The sequence below is a fragment of the Cherax quadricarinatus genome, chromosome 59, assembly GCF_038502225.1.
Source record: "Cherax quadricarinatus isolate ZL_2023a chromosome 59, ASM3850222v1, whole genome shotgun sequence".
NCBI lineage: Eukaryota > Metazoa > Arthropoda > Malacostraca > Decapoda > Parastacidae > Cherax > Cherax quadricarinatus.
In genome coordinates this window covers 3,567,676-3,584,031 of record NC_091350.1, presented here as the reverse complement: position 1 = coordinate 3,584,031, position 16,356 = coordinate 3,567,676, and the positions used below count along the sequence as shown (strand labels likewise).

At 45.0% G+C, this 16,356-nt stretch overlaps 1 long non-coding RNA gene across 1 annotated transcript; it reads left to right on the top strand.

Annotated features, from left to right (window-relative positions):
* The first annotated feature begins 2,493 nt into the window (after positions 1 to 2,493).
* On the top strand, positions 2,494 to 5,038 carry LOC128698821 (uncharacterized). Its single transcript, XR_008408516.2, has 2 exons — positions 2,494 to 2,690; positions 3,144 to 5,038. It is a non-coding gene; the product is annotated as an uncharacterized lncRNA (long non-coding RNA).
* The last annotated feature ends 11,318 nt before the right edge of the window (positions 5,039 to 16,356 follow it).

Sequence of the window (16,356 nt, the reverse complement as noted above, 5' to 3'; positions counted from 1 at the left end):
GTGTGACTTCTAAACTATTGTTTGGGGACCATGAAATTGACTCATGTGAGGGCGTGCAACAGGGGGACCCTCTCGCCCCCTTTCTATTTTGTTTGGTCATCAAGGAAGTCACAGAAGCACTCTCCAGCGAGCTCAATATCTGGTTCCTGGACGACGGTACCCTAGCTGGCACAACAGAATCTCTCCTAGAGGACATCAGTAAAATTAAAGACATGGGAGAAAGCCTGGGCCTTTCTTTAAACCCCACCAAATGTGAAATAGTTTCTACCAATCAACAGATGATCCAGAATATTAGCGCCGTTTAGCCAGGAGCACGAGCCATTGATCCAGCCAATAGCACTCTTTGTGCTCTTCTTGGGTCCAATGCCATCGATCTGATCCTAGAAAAAAGAGTCTCAGACCTCCGGACGATGGAAAGCAGGATGAAAGACATTGACACACACGATGCCTTCTACCTACTCACCAGGTGCCTGTCAATCCCAAAACCTACCTACTTTCTGAGATGCTCCGCAGTCTTCAGCAGTCCAAAACTCAAGGAATATAACTCTCTCCCGAAGACCATGCTAGAGAGTGTATTGAATCTATCCCATGAAGATGGACAGTGGTTGCAAGCCTCACTTCCGGTCAGGCTTGGAGGGCTAGGAGTACGCAGATCCTCCCAGATTACTCTACCAGCTTTCCTATCCTCTTCCATAGCATCAAACGAGTTGATAAGACAAATTCTTCCTGATATCCTCAGTGACTCAGCAGGAATAGAAGACCCTAGCTATGCCAGTGCCATCACTGAATGGGAGACTCTTGCTGCTCCAGCTCAAACCCTAGTGCAGCACTGGCTCACAAACAGTCAAGCTGGGATGGCCCGATCGCTGAAAAGGTGCTTGCCAACATGCTCAGGGCTGCAACATCAGATAGGGAGATTGCCCGTCTCCAGGCTGTGAGTGCACCTCACTCCGGGGACTTCCTCCAAACAGTTCCCATATCGGCAATGGGAACGCGGCTCGACCCTAAGACCCTCCGTATTGCAGTGGCTCTGCGCCTTGCTGCCCCAATTCACACAGAATATACGTGTATTTGCGGCGAAGCGCAAGCAGACCAATACGGTCTACATAGTCTTAACTGCTCCAAAACCAAGGGCTGGCATGCAAGACACAATGAGGTCAACGACATCATTAAGAGAACCCTTGCAACAGCTGGATGCCCAGCCGAGAGGGAGCCCCGATCACTAGCAGCCAACAATACCCACAACCCAGCAAACCACCCCAATGGGATCACCATCTATCCTTGGAAGAATGGCAAGCACTTAGCATGGGACTATACTTGTGTGTCCACACTGGCTGACACCTATATCCATCACAGTGTGGGGCGACAGGGAGGAGCTGCTGACCACAGGGAGGACTACAAGATCAGCAAGTACAGGGACATAAGCCAACAGTATCAATTTGTCCCAGTGGGATCAGAGACCTTGGGATCATGGGAAAAAAATGCCACACGTTTCCTTAAAGAATTGGGTTCCAGACTCATCGGCACCAACAGGGACCCAAAGGCAACCACTTTCATGTTCCAACGCCTCAGCATAGCCATCCAGAGGGGAAATGCTTGCTGCATACTTGGCTCGCGTCCAGCCTTGGAGGAGCTGGTGGAAATTCATGATCTTTGATACATTGTGTCATTGTATTCATGTTTATGTTTTTTTCTCTAAATGTATTCTGTTTATTAATAAATGTTCACTTTATATATATATATATATATATATATATATATATATATATATATATATATATATATATATATATATATATATATATACATATATATATATATATATATATATATATATATATATATATATATATATAAATATATATATATATATATATATATATATATATATATATATATATATATATATATATATATATATATATATATATATATATATATATATAAATGTAATGTATATATATATATATGTGTGTATATAGGTTTATTTATATATTTAGTTATTTATAATAAACATTCATTTTTTATGCAACTTCCTTCACATATATCAAACGCAAAACCTGTATCCGCAGCAAAATTCTGGCAGAAAAATATTTTGTTAAAGGGAAGTTCATATTAAACACTTTTCTCAGAAGTGTGTTTTAAAGCATGTCTCACACACCAGTGAAGCTTTTCTCGAGTGCTGAGGTAAAACCTCCTCAGTAAGATGAGGCTCATAACATGAAAGAGGCTTTCCTCTCTAAATAATTTTCTTGAAAAATTGTATGAACATATTGCGTGAAGAAAAGACAAGCTTTTTACTGGGACAACGTTCAGCTTTATGTAGATCTTTATTAAATTATAATTTGCTAAAGCTCCGCACGGAGAAAAATGTTACCCCTATAACAGGGTTTTCTGCAAATGCTGTTCTTTGTCCTCATACCTGACAGAAATACTCCATTTCCTTCGGAGATTAAAGTATTTTTGGCTGGTTCGTTCAGGTGTAAACACGGCCTTACCGACCCACCAGCAGTCGAACGAACCAGTAAACCTTCACAAGATTCGAACCAATGTAACCTTGAAGATTTGGAAGAGTGTGCTAGGTACCACTGTATTCAGACGACGGTGGTACCAGTACACGGAGTGGTTTGTACCCTTCGCAGTGTGCTTAATAAGTGTGCCTGGATAATTGAGACTGACGGCGAATAAAGGTAAAATGTAGAACACGTTAGGTACCTCTGGGTACATATGTCATACCTTCATAGACTATACACATGTGTATAAGCCCTCAGTCTATATACAGAAGTGTATTTCTCCCAGCAGCAATGTATACATTATAAGGTGAATTCACTGCATATGAAGGGAGAGCTGCAGTGTATATATCTCGGATAATATGTACAGGTGTATGTAGATATCCCAGTATACTTTAATCCTTAATATAGATAAAGTACAATGGCTGTGTAACAGTAAAATTCATTGTTAATGATACTCTTATGGGGTTTGCTCCAAGGAATTGGAGTAATCTCCCGTTCCTTAGATAGACTGTTAACTTCCCATTCCCTAACGCTATACGACCCCAACAAGTTTTATTTTTTATGACTTGATATAAAAATGTAGTCTACATGCATACATGGTTTCTAATTACGCTTTGTCTTCCTTACAAGATTCGCATTTGAAAGTGGAGGTCGATGGAGCGAGGAGCTTAATACCTGCCTTGATTGTATCACTTAAATAACCAGACTGTCTGGTGGAGGAAAAGGAAGGTGGTGCATGATTCTGTACAGAAGCTTTTATCGAAGTAGAGTGAGGTGCAACTTCTAAGTGGCGACACTAGTCTAGTAAGGTTTGCAACTCTACCCGTAAATAAGGAAGTTATCAGTGTAGGTGTTAGTGTGAAAGATAACTCTGCAACACGTGAAGAAAGGTACTTCGTTTTTTGAACACTCAAATCCACTCTAGAACAAAATTGCTGTACGTTTCTTAAATCCATTAATCTTTTGTTTCCCTGTACATTAGTTTGTGAAAGCAAATTATCTGTGTATTATACATTGACTGGAATACGCTTAAGTCTTTCTTCTGAATTGTATTAGTGATTCTTTACGATCACTCGTTTCTGTATTAAAACTATCTAATGGCCTCAAACGAAGGCGTCCAAGGTGAAATTACAAGATGTCCTGACTGTGACGACGAAAGGAGAAGGCCTTTTAAATGTTCAGTGTGTGATAAAAGATACCGGAAAAGACATCAACTTAAGTATCACGAGTTTAAACACACGGGAATTTTACCTTTTACATGCGCAGGCTGTTCGAAAAAGTTCAGAACTTTCCAACAATTTACAGAACACGTTTTGCACAGTAAAGATGACAGTGACGAAGAAAATTCTGAAGTGTCGGTCATAGTATTGAGATTTTAAAAGTTCCTTTGTTCATTAATTTATGCTTAAAGGTCTTACGCAGACTACTGCCTTTTTAATATAAAATTATTGTAGAACTAGCGATAATAATTTCCTCATTTTACTATGAAACTAAAAGTAAATTCAGTAGACTGGGGCAGTAGCCTGCATGAAGACGATATACCTTTAAAATTTGAAGTGGATTAAGTGACGACTGGACAGTCACTTAGCCTGAGCCTTCAATGGGTTTAAAAACTTGATTATGGAAAAAAATGTTGCCCCACAAGCCTGGCTGGACTTCGTAATATGCTACGTAAGTGGCGAGAACGCCATGACTGACCACTCACGTCTAAAAAAAAAAAAAAAATGTCCAAGGAAAAACTTCTCGCGTTTTATGAGTTTTAAGACAAAACTTTTGCGAGTTAGTCCGCATAAGAGGAAGTCTCCAGCTATGACTAGCGTTGCACCTGGACCATTCCTTTATCATTTCACAAAGCATAATTTTTTTTTTTTTTTTTTGCGGCCAAGTTAGACCCATTTAAACCTTGGGTAGAATAGTTTGCTACCTCCCTCAGCCACAACCAAGATGATTATCAAAAAGAAGCGCTAAACCACAAGGGTGTAGCAAAGTAGAGCGTCCCTCCCCTCCTGTGAGTGAAGGCCGGTCTAGACTAACATAGCAACACAGTTCATTTGTGCTGATTGTGTAATTACCCCTGGCTACCTGCCCGGGTTATCCAAAATTTAGGACTAGTCAACCCGTTTTGTAGGTTAATGCAGTGTGACTGGAAATTCTGTATTTGTACTAAATTTCCAAGACGTGGTCCACAAACTACATTAAAAATATAGGTTTCTGGATCCTGATTCATAGTGGTATATATGTAAGTAGTTTATCCACTTAATATTAATTCTGACTATGGAAGAGATCTGTCTTGAAGTTGGTTTCTAGTTCTATGTTTATACCACTTGTTTTAAAGCTTAATTTGTATTGTAATGTCAGTTACATGCATGGTAATATCAGAAACTGTTCATTTAAATTGCTGTTGAAGAGCTCCTGATGCAATGAATTGGATCTGTCCTTCCCTTGTATCGAACCTGATTGTTTTCCTCCCCCTTCCCCTAAAATGTTCAACCCTTGCATGTTAGCACTAAAAGGCAAAATTGTAATTTGTTTTATTACCTTCACAAATAAAACTAGCTTTCCTAAATTTTTTTTTCCACTCCTGGACAGAAATTTCAGAATTTTGTGGATATAGAATGTGGTTTGTTATAACCTGGATTCACCACAAAACCTGTCTAATATATCGGTGTAGATATAAGGACTTAAATTTTCCATCCCTTAATGGTAGGTATCTTTGTCCCCCCCCCCTCACCAGGGTCTTGATGACTGTTAAGGGGATCTTGATGAATTATTACTATTACTACTATACTACTACCTCTAGTATTAAAACTACACCTCACTAGAGGCCTATATATACTGTCCCTGTATTTGTAAGAGCTTAACAAAGTTCCTGGAGAGCGAAACGTTGCCACAATGTCATTAGTTGCACTTGTAGCCTTCCACTTAACAACGAATAATTTTCCATACCAAACCATACTACGGGCGGGGATAGAACCCGAATAACTTTTTCTTAAAGCCTGGCAGCGTTTGTGTTTTGGGTTCGTAACTTGCCAGTTTTTAGAAATGGTGCTGACCTGTCCTCTCGTTCCTTTAAAATGAAGCAGATTGCCTCCTGTTTGCCCAGCCGGTGTATGACCCCTACGGGTTTAACTCTCCCCACTACGTACAATTTAAATTCACTCCTGTCCCCCAGTGAAATGATTAGGAATTCTAAGAATACCCGTCGAGGGAGAGAAGGGGAGGGGGGAAGATGCCCCGTTTGTAAAATGCTTTTCATAAATAACTTCTATTTTCCTTGGATCAAACAAGTCTCTTAATTTCCCATGTGTTACGGAATCTATCTTCAATGAACATGCTTGGCCAATATTTAACTGACAACACTCGCAGTGTGCTGCTACGCTATTACATATAACTGATCCCACTATTGTGATTGTTGGTCTGTAATAGTCCTTTACTCTGGAAGTGGTTCACTTAAAAGATGCTAGTAAATGGTTCATAATAAATGGAATCTGAGCCTTCCCTATCCTAAGATTAACTCTGCATTTTCTATGATTCCTCAGTTTGACAGATTCAAGGTTAGGGCTTCGCACAGTTTGATAACTCGTCTCGACTCTCCACCTTCGATGTGTATAAATATATTACTGTGTGTGAGGGTCTAGGAACTTTTCAGGAGTATATTTGGTACTCTCGGGAAGGTCAAGCAGCAACCTAAAGTTCAGAGATGATGCCTGACATTTAGTCCTGGGTGCATTAGTTCACTAATCAATAACACCTTCACGAGAACTTCATCCAGGGAACACTGACGCAGGGTTGAATACTTTGTTCCTCGGTGAGGGGTGACTGTTCCTTGGTTTAGGTCACTTCCAGTAGAGGCACTCAACTCCTCCCGCAAACGCTGGGTCACATCCAGCGTAAAGCGTTTGAAGTTTAGTTAACTCAGCCTAGTATAAGTGCCTCTCCTCTAAGAGGTGTGCCACTCCACAAAATACTCCCCTCAAGGGAGGTTCCTTGACGCTGGTGAGGGGCTCATCTAGGGAATTGGATCTGTGCTCAGGTTACTTGAATAGAGTCTGAATACCTTCCATCCCCTCCCTCCCTTTAAGTGCGCTGTATAATCCTAAGGGTTTAGCATTCCCAGTGATTAGAATAGCAAAATACTTGCTAGTCTAAGAACCAGACACTGTCAGAAGGAATATTTTTTCATTTCAACTCTGCCTATCCTTAATTCGCTTATGGATATAAATGCAAATATCAAAAGTTAGCTTTCAATAGTTAGGTTGTGGAAATTACTTCAGTTCAGTCACAATAGTAAGTTTATGAATGCAAGTTTGACAGTTAAAAAAATATGGAACTTCTTGAAGCGCTGAATAACCAAACTGTTTTGGCGATTTGCCCCTTGTGGCTTAGCGCTTCTTTTTGATTATAATAATTTGGCGATTTGTAAATAAAACTAAATCTCTGTAGAGAAAGTTCATTAATGCCGGTGAAGGGATCCTGATTCGAGGAATTGGAACTACCCTTCTTTGCTTAAAACCTGCATGACGTCCCGTTCCACCAACTATGTATGATTTTACCCTTCGAACTTAAACTTCATAAATGTAACAAATCTTTCACAACGGTCGTAATTCTGGCTTTGCACCCTAATTGCCCCCCAATCTCCCCTCCCCTATCCCATCCTCTTTTTCCTTTCCTCCTCCTCCTCCCCACCCCTCCCTTTTGCCCTTCCTCTTTTTGGCCTTTGGGATTTCTCCCACAGGCGCGCTAGTTCCTAGGTAGGGGAAAGGATACCAGGGTCCATCCCATTCCGTTGAGGTTCTTGGCGGTGGCGTAGTTTGCCGTGGAATCTGGATCGCCTGGGGATGTCCCAATCCCTCTCCGGTATCCCGGAGTAGCTTTGGGTGTCTTTCGGGCGACGGGTGTATCTCTGGAAGCCACCTTTCGGATTCCGGGGGTGGTGGCCGAAGGAGGTATGCTTTGTGGCGGATATCCGGCCGCCCTCTCTTTTGTCCACCGAGGTAGCTCGGCAGATGTGAGGTTGCTATCCCGGATTGTTAGTTTACTAGCATGATGGGTAGGGTATGGCACGGGTTCCATGCTGCATCTGCTCTACTTGCGGTGCTGAGGTCCTCTTGGGCGCGGAGGGAGATTTCTGGCCCTTTCATTCCTCCTAGGAACTATCCCTCCCCGGTTCCCCCTTTTTTTATTCTTTTTATTTTTATTTTCTTTTCTTTTTTTTTTTTTCTTAAAAACAAAAAGTAACCTAACCATGGCAGCCCTAGTCCGTGAACCTACTACCCCCGGGCCCCTTCTTGATACCGCACCCCGTTCTGATCCCACCTCGTCTTTGGACCACTCTTCAGACACTCCTCATGCCTCTGTACCTCTTGCCGGTGCTGTTTTCTCACCAGCTTCAGGTACTGAGGCCTCGACTGACTCCTTGATTAATCGGACCTTCGCTCTCCTCTGACTATGCTTCCGGCCTCTCCCTCTATGGTGCGACAATTTTCAAATGGCCGACCCGTTCCACGTCGGACCAACTCTGGTCCCACGCCTAAACGACAACGACAATTACCTGCTGATGATACTTCTCCACCTTCTCTTTCTTCTCAGAAACGATAGACATGTCCTTCACTACCATTCCACGCTCAGTTTCAGACTGAACAATGGACAAAATTCTTCACTTTACGACCGACTTCCTCTACTGCCTATCTTTCTGACCACAGTATTGGCAAGGCACTCCTACGCCATGTTGGTAAAGATTTCTTTTCATGCTCTTAAGAGCGGTACGCGCATCATCACCGTACAGAATGCTACCCAGGCTCATGAGCTCTCTCGTCTTTCCCATATCGATACTGTTCCTGTCACTCTTGAAAAACATCATTCCCTCAATTCTTGTAGTGGTACCGTCATTCTGCCCCATACCATAGTTCAACAAAATTTCCAGACATGTGGCACTGACATTCTTGAACAGCTGGAACTCCAAGATCTCCCAATCCTCAAGGTAGACACTTATGTTCTTCCTGCCCGCGGGCGGAGACGATACCCTAGCAATGTGGCTCGTTTAACTTTTGACAGCCGAGAACTCCCATCCTCAGTTTATATAGCAGGGCATCGGTTACAAGTTCGAAAGGTGATCCCTACACCACAACAGTGTAGAAATTGCTGGCGATTTGGCCATCCAGCGAAATATTGCAGATCTATCGCCGAATGCCCAGTCTGTGGTGCCAATGACCATTCTAATAAGTCTTGCAATCGATCTCCCTCTTGCCTTAACTGTCATGAGGCTCACCCTTCGTACTCTCGCCTTTGTCAAGTCTATTTAAATGAGCGGGAAATCCGTTACCTCAGAGACAGAAGGTCTCCCTTATGCCATGGCAGTTTCTCATCTCTGCCTCCAAGGGAGACTCCCACCTGTTTCTTATTCCCGTGTTTCAAAACGTCCCCCCACTTCTGGTATCCCATCTTCTACACCCACCTCTGTGGTTACCTCTCCCATAGTCACTCCTGTATCTAATCCTTTTGCTGTCCTCGGCTCAGACGTCCCTACTTCAACGCCTCAGTCTGATCTCGCTTCTTCGTGTTCTCTCACAAGCCTCAGTATCGACGAGACCTCGTACGACACCTCCTCCCAATCGTCCCTCTACTTCTCAAAAGTCAAAAAAAGGTCCGTTAACACCTCCTACCCATCTTCCACCTCCTCATTTTACCCTCCCTGTCTCTGCCCCTGGTTCTCCCCCTCTCACTGGCTCAGTTACAAGTGTAGAGGTTCACCCTCCTCCTCGTACTGTATCTTCCTCCCCTGTTCCCTCCCAAGTTTCTTCCTCTTCTGCCACCTCCCAGGTTTCTGCCTCTTCTGTCCCCTGCCACGCTTCTCCAGTTCCCTCCACCCTTTCGCCCTCCAATACAGTTCCAATCTTTACTCATCCTCCCCCTACCATTTCCAATATTGTCTCCCATACGACGTCTCTGAATTCCGAAACACTTGAAGCAATCTCTGAATATATTGCAGAGACCAAACCATCAATGGACACTGATCCACCTTCTTCTCTCTCCTCTGCTCCATCTGCGCAACTCCTTTCTTCACAGCGCACCGTTCCTTCGCTGCTTGAACGTTTTCCACTGCCTCCGCATGTGGACTTTTCTAACCCCTCTAGTCCGTAGGAACCCTTACCTGCGGATTTCAAGTATCTTTATCATTGCCAATCATGGCCTATTTACAGTGGAATATACGCGGCCTCAGGGGTAATTGGGGTGAGCTTCAGATGTTACTCTCCCAGTTTGCCCCTGTTGGTGTTTGCTTACAGGAACCAAAATTACACTCTGCTGTTATTTCTCCCATCTCAGGCTATAATTTATTGTATTCTTCAGATCCTTTTCCTGATGGGACCTTTAATGAAAGTGCCCTTCTTCTCCGCACTGATATTCCGTACCATCAGCTATTTGTTCATACTTCGCTGCATTACACAGCAGCCTGTATCCACTTACATAGGTGGTATACGCTCTGTTCTTTATATCTCTCTCCTTCTCGGGCATTATCTATTCCGGATATTGCCTTTCTTGTTTCGTCATTACCGCCACCGATTCTGTTACTTGGTGATTTTAATGCCCACCATTTCCTCTGGGGGGGGTCTCACTGTGATTCCCATGGAATTCAGTTAGAGGCTTTTCTTCCCACCCACCCCCTCCATGTTTTAAATACAGGTACTCGCACCCATTTTGATCCTTGGACTCGTACTCTCTCTTGCATCGATCTCTCAGTCTGCTCTTCCTCCACCGCATTAGACTTCACTTGGTCTGTTCTCCCGGACTTACATGACAGCGATCATTTCCCAATCATTCTTACTTCCCCTTTCATATTCGCCACCTCTTCGCACCCCACGCTGGCAATTTGATCGGGCAAATTGGAACCTTTACTCACACCTAACTGTTTTTAAAGAGGTTCCTTCTTCGTCCTCCATCGATGAGCTTTTACACCTCTTCTCGTCCTCCGTTTTCACTGCAGCTTCTCATTCTATACCCCAAACTTCGGGCAGGCATTCTCAGAAATGCGTGCCTTGGTGGTCTCCTGCTTGTGCTCGTGCAGTACGTTTGAAACGCGCTGCATGGGGCAGGTATCGGTACAATAGAACCACAGAGAGACTCCTTGATTTTAAACAGAAGCGTGCGATCGCTCGCCATGTCATCCGTGACGCTAAACGCACTTGCTGGCGAGATTGTCTCCACCATCACCTCTGCTTCCTCTATGAGTGCAGTCTGGAAAAAAGTACGAAAACTGAGTGGTAAATATTCTTCTGACCCGGCTCCTGTTCTGCGGGTTGCCGGTGTTGATATAGCAAACCCACTAGATGTTGCCAATGAAATTGGCAATCATCTGGTCCGTATTTCTCAGGGACTCCATCTATGCCCCTCATTTCTTTCCTCAAAGTCTGCCAGAGAGTTAGCACCCTTGGACTTTTCTTCTCTCAAAGAACAGTATAATGTGCCTTTTACACTTCAAGAACTGGAGGCAACACTCTCAGCTTGTCGATCATCGGCAGCTGGGCCCGACGACATTCATATTCGTATGCTACAACATTTACATCAGTCAGCCCTTGCAGTCCTATTACGCCTTTACAATCTTATTTGGTCACAAGGAGTTCTTCCACAGCTGTGGAAATCCGCCATTGTTCTCCCTTTCCACAAACCAGGCACTACGGGACATGAAACCTCCCACTATCGTCCCATTGCTCTTACCAGTGCAGTTTGCAAAGTAATGGAATGCCTAGTAAATAGATGCTTAGTGTGGTATTTAGAGACACACAACAGTCTCTCCACTCGTCAATATGGCTTTCGTAAGGGACGTTCTACCATAGACCCCTTACTACGCTTGGATACGTATGTTCGTAATGCCTTTGCGAATAACCACTCAGTTATTGCCATATTTTTTGACCTTGAGAAGGCATATGACAACTTGGAGGTATAATATTTTAGCCCAAGCCCACTCCTTAGGCCTTCGAGGCAATCTACCATCCTTCCTTAAGAACTTTTTAACTGACAGGCATTTCTGTGTTCGGGTTAATAATGTGCTCTCCCCAGACTTCGTCCAAGCTGAAGGTGTCCCTCAGGGATGTGTTCTAAGCACAACACTTTTTCTCCTTGCTATTAATGATTTGGCCTCTAGTCTTCCATCAAATATTTGGTCATCACTCTGTTGATGACTTCGCTATTGCCTGTGCAGGCGCTGACTGTCACCTCATTACAGTTTCTCTCCAACATGCAGTCGACCGTGTTTCCAATTGGGCCACCACACGTGGGTTTAAATTTTCCAGCACTAAAACCCACCAAATTACTTTCACTAGACGCTCTGTCATCTCCGATCATCCTTTGTACCTCTATGGCTCCCGTATCCCTGAACGTGATACAGTCAAGTTTCTGGGCCTCCTCTTTGATCGTAGGTTATCCTGGAAACCTCACATTACCTCTCTGAAGGCAACTTGTCACAGCCGGCTGAACCTTCTTAAAACCCTTTCTCATCTTTCATGGGGAGCTGATCGTCGAACCCTCCTTCGCCTACATTCCACCCTTATTTTATCGAAACTTGATTATGGTGACCAGATCTATTCAGCAGCATCTCCTGCTACTCTCTCTAGCCTTAACCCCATTCATCACCAAGGATTACGTTTATGCCTTGGTGCTTTTCGCTCTTCCCCTGTCGAGAGCCTCTATGCAGAAGCGAACGTTCCATCCTTATCCGATCGCCGTGATGCCCATTGCCTGCGCTACTATGTACGCTCTCATGATCTCCGCAATCCTTCTATTTATAGAATGGTCACTGATATTAGTAGACATTCTTTATTTGTTCGCCGCCCCTGTTTACTCCGTCCCTTCTCTCTTCGCCTTCATTCGCTCTTGTCTTCTCTTCAACTACCACCTTTCTATGTACATGTAGCATCTCACTTTTCCCTACCCCCCTGGGAAGTTCCAGCTGTTCGAGTCTGTTCTTTCTCCCTCCCTTGCTCGAAAGCCCAACTGTCTACGGTCGCTTCCCGCTCTCTTTTTCTTGACCACTTTCACTCTCATTCTCATGCCATTGCTGTGTACACAGATGGCTCTAAGTCTTCTGACGGCATAGGATTCGCAGCAGTGTTTCCGGACAGCGTCGTACAAGGGCATTTACTATCTTTGGCTAGTATTTTTACTGCTGAATTATATGCCATCCTTACAGCACTTACCAGTATTGCATCTATGCCTGTGTCATCATTTGTGGTTGTCTCAGACTCCCATAGTGCTTTACAGGCTATACAAAAATTTGATACACCTCACCCCTTGGTCCTCCGTATCCAACTTTGGCTACGCAGCATCTTTTCCAAGCATAAAGATATTGTTTTTTGTTGGGTCCCTGGTCATGTTGACGTACAGGGCAATGAACAGGCAGACACTGCTGCGCGGTCAGCAGTACATGACCTACCAGTTTCTTATAGAAGTATTCCATTTATGGACTATTTTGCTGCAACATCTTCCCACCTTCACACCCGTTGGCAACAACGTTGGTCTACTATGCTCGGCAACAAACTTCAATCTATTAAACCTAGTATAGGTTACTGGCCGTCTTCTTATCACCAGTGTCGAGGTTGGGAGACTACTCTCTCCCGTCTTCGCATTGGCCATACTCGTCTTACTCATGGATATCTCATGGAGAGGCGTCTTGCTCCTCTCTGTGAGAATTGCCAAGCTCCATTATCAGTCAGCCACATTCTGTTGGACTGCCCACTTTATCAACGAGCACGCAGAATTTACCTCTGTCGTCGTCTTCGCCCCGCTGCTCTCTCTTTACCTCCTCTTCAAGGGGGGCTCCTTGGCGTGGTGAAGAGGCTCTTGGTCTGAGGAATTAGACCTGTCGGTCTCCTTCCTCAGACCGAACCTAATTACCCCCCAATCCCCCGTTCCCTATCCCATCCTCCCCATCCTCCCCTTTTTCCTTTCCTCCTCCTCCTCCCCACCCCTCCCTTTTGCCCTTCCTTTTTTTTTTTTTTTTTTTTTTTTTTTTCCCACAGGCACGCTAGTTCCTAGGTAGGGGAAAGGGTACCGGGGTCCATCCCATTCCGTTGAGGTTCTTGGCGGTGGCGTAGTTTGCCGTGGAATCTGGATTGCCTGGGGATGTCCCGATCCCTCTCCGGTATCCCGGAGGGTGGCTTTGGGTGTCTCTCGGGCGACGGGTGTATCTCTGGAAGCCACCTTTCGGATTCCGGGGGTGGTGGCCGAAGGAGGTATGCTTTGTGGCGGATTTCCGGCCGCCCTCTCTTTTGTCCACCGAGGTAGCTCGGCAGATGTGAGGTTGCTATCCCGGATTGCCGGTTTACTGGCATGATGGGTAGGGTATGGCACGGGTTCCATGCTGCATCTGCGCTACTTGCAGTGCTGAGGTCCTCTTGGACGCTGAGGGAGATTTCTGGCTCTTTCATTCCTCCTAGGAACTATCCCTCCCCGGTCCCCCCTTTTTTTTAGTTCTTTTTTCTTTTTTCTTTTTTTTTCTTTTTTTTTTTCTTAAAAACAAAAACAAAGAAGTAACCTAACCATGGCAGCCCTAGTCCATGAACCTGCTACCCCCGGGCCCCTTCTTGATACCGCACCCCGTTCTGACCCCGCCTCGTCTTTGGACCACTCTTCGGACACTCCTCATGCCTCTGTACCTCTTGCCGGTGCTGTTTCCTCACCCGCTTCAGGTACTGAGGCCTCGACTGACTCCTTCGATTTATCTGACCTTCGCTCTCCTCTGACTATGCTTCCGGCCTCTCCCTCTACGGTGCGGCAATTTTCGAATCGCCGACCCGTTCCACGTCGGACCAACTCTGGTCCCACGCCTAAACGCCAACGACAATTACCTGCTGATGATACTTCTCCACCTTCTCGTTCTTCTCAGAAAAGATCGACACGTCCTTCACTACCTTTCCACGCTCAGTTTCAGACTGCACAATGGACTAAATTCTTCACTTTACGACCGACTTCCTCTACTGCCTATCTTTCTGACCACAGTATTGGCAAGGCACTCCTACGCCATGTTGGTAAAGATATTTCTTTTCATGCTCTTAAGAGCGGTACGCGCATCATCACCGTACAGAATGCTACCCAGGCTCATGAGCTTTCTCGTCTTTCCCATATCGATACTGTTCCTGTCACTATTGAAAAACATCATTCCCTCAATTCTTGTAGTGGTACCGTCATTCTGCCCCATACCATAGTTCAACAAAATTTCCAGACATGTGGCACTGACATTCTTGAACAGCTGGAACTCCAAGATCTCCCAATCCTCAAGGTAGACACTTACGTTCTTCCTGCCCGCGGGCGGAGACGATACCCTAGCAATGTGGCTCGTTTAACTTTTGACAGCCGTGAACTCCCATCCTCAGTTTATGTAGCAGGACATCGGTTACAAGTTCGAAAGGTGATCCCTACACCGCAACAGTGTAGAAATTGCTGGCGATTTGGCCATCCAGCGAAATATTGCAGATCTATCGCCGAATGCCCAGTCTGTGGTGCCGATGACCATTCTAATACGTCTTGCAATCGACCTCCCTCTTGCCTTAATTGTCATGAGGCTCACCCTTCGTACTCTCGCCGTTGTCAAGTCTACTTAAACGAGCGGGAAATCCGTTACCTCAAAGAGGCAGAAGGTCTCCCTTATGCCATGGCAGTTTCTCATCTCCGCCTCCAAGGGAGACTACCTCGTGTTTCTTATTCCCGTGTTTCAAAACGTCCCCCCACTTCTGGTATCCCATCTTCTGCACCCACCTCTGTGGTTACCTCTCCCATAGTCACTCCTGTATCTAATTCTTTTGCTGTCCTCGGCTCAGACGTCCCTACTTCAACGCCTCAGTCTGATCTCGCTTCTTCGTGTTCTCTCTCACAAGCCTCAGTAGCGACGAGATCTCGTATGACACCTCCTCCCAATCGTCCCTCTACTTCTCAAAAGTCAAAAAAAGGTCCGTTAACACCTCCTACCCATCTTCCACCTCCTCATTTTACCTTCCCTGTCTCTGTACCTGGTTCTCCCCCTCTCACTGGCTCTGTTACAAGTGTAGAGGTTCACCCTCCTCCTCGTACTGTACCTTCCTCCCCTGTTCCCTCCCAAGTTTCTTCCTCTTCTGCCACCTCCCAGGTTTCTGCCTCTTCTGTCCCCTTCCACGCTTCTCCAGTTCCCTCCACCCTTTCGCCCCCCCCCCCTACCTTGGTAGAGTCCAATACAGTTCCAATCTTTACTCATCCTCCCCCTACCATTTCCAATATTGTCTCCCATACGACGTCTCTGAATTCCGAAACACTTGAAGCAATCTCTGAATATATTGCAGAGACCAAACCATCAATGGACACTGATCCACCCTCCGCTCCTTCTCTCTCCTCTGCTCCATCTGCGCAACTCCTTTCTTCACAGCGCACCGTTCCTTCACTGCTTGAACGTTTTCCACTGCCTCCGCATGTGGACTTTTCTAACCCCTCTAGTCCGTAGGAACCCTTACCTGCGGATTTCAGGTATCTTTATCATTGCCAATCATGGCCTATTTACAGTGGAATATACGCGGCCTCAGGGGTAATCGGGGTGAGCTTCAGATGTTACTCTCCCAGTTTTCCCCTGTTGGTGTTTGCTTACAGGAACCAAAATTACACTCTGCTGTTATCTCTCCCATCTCAGGCTATAATTTATTGTATTCTTCAGATCCTTTTCCTGATGGGACCTTTAATGAAAGTGCCCTTCTTCTACGCACTGATATTCCGTACCATCAGCTATTTGTTCGTACTTCGCTGCATTACACAGCAGCCCGTATCCACTTGCATAGGTGGTATACGCTCTGTTCTTTATATCTCTCTCCTTCTCGGGCATTATCTATTC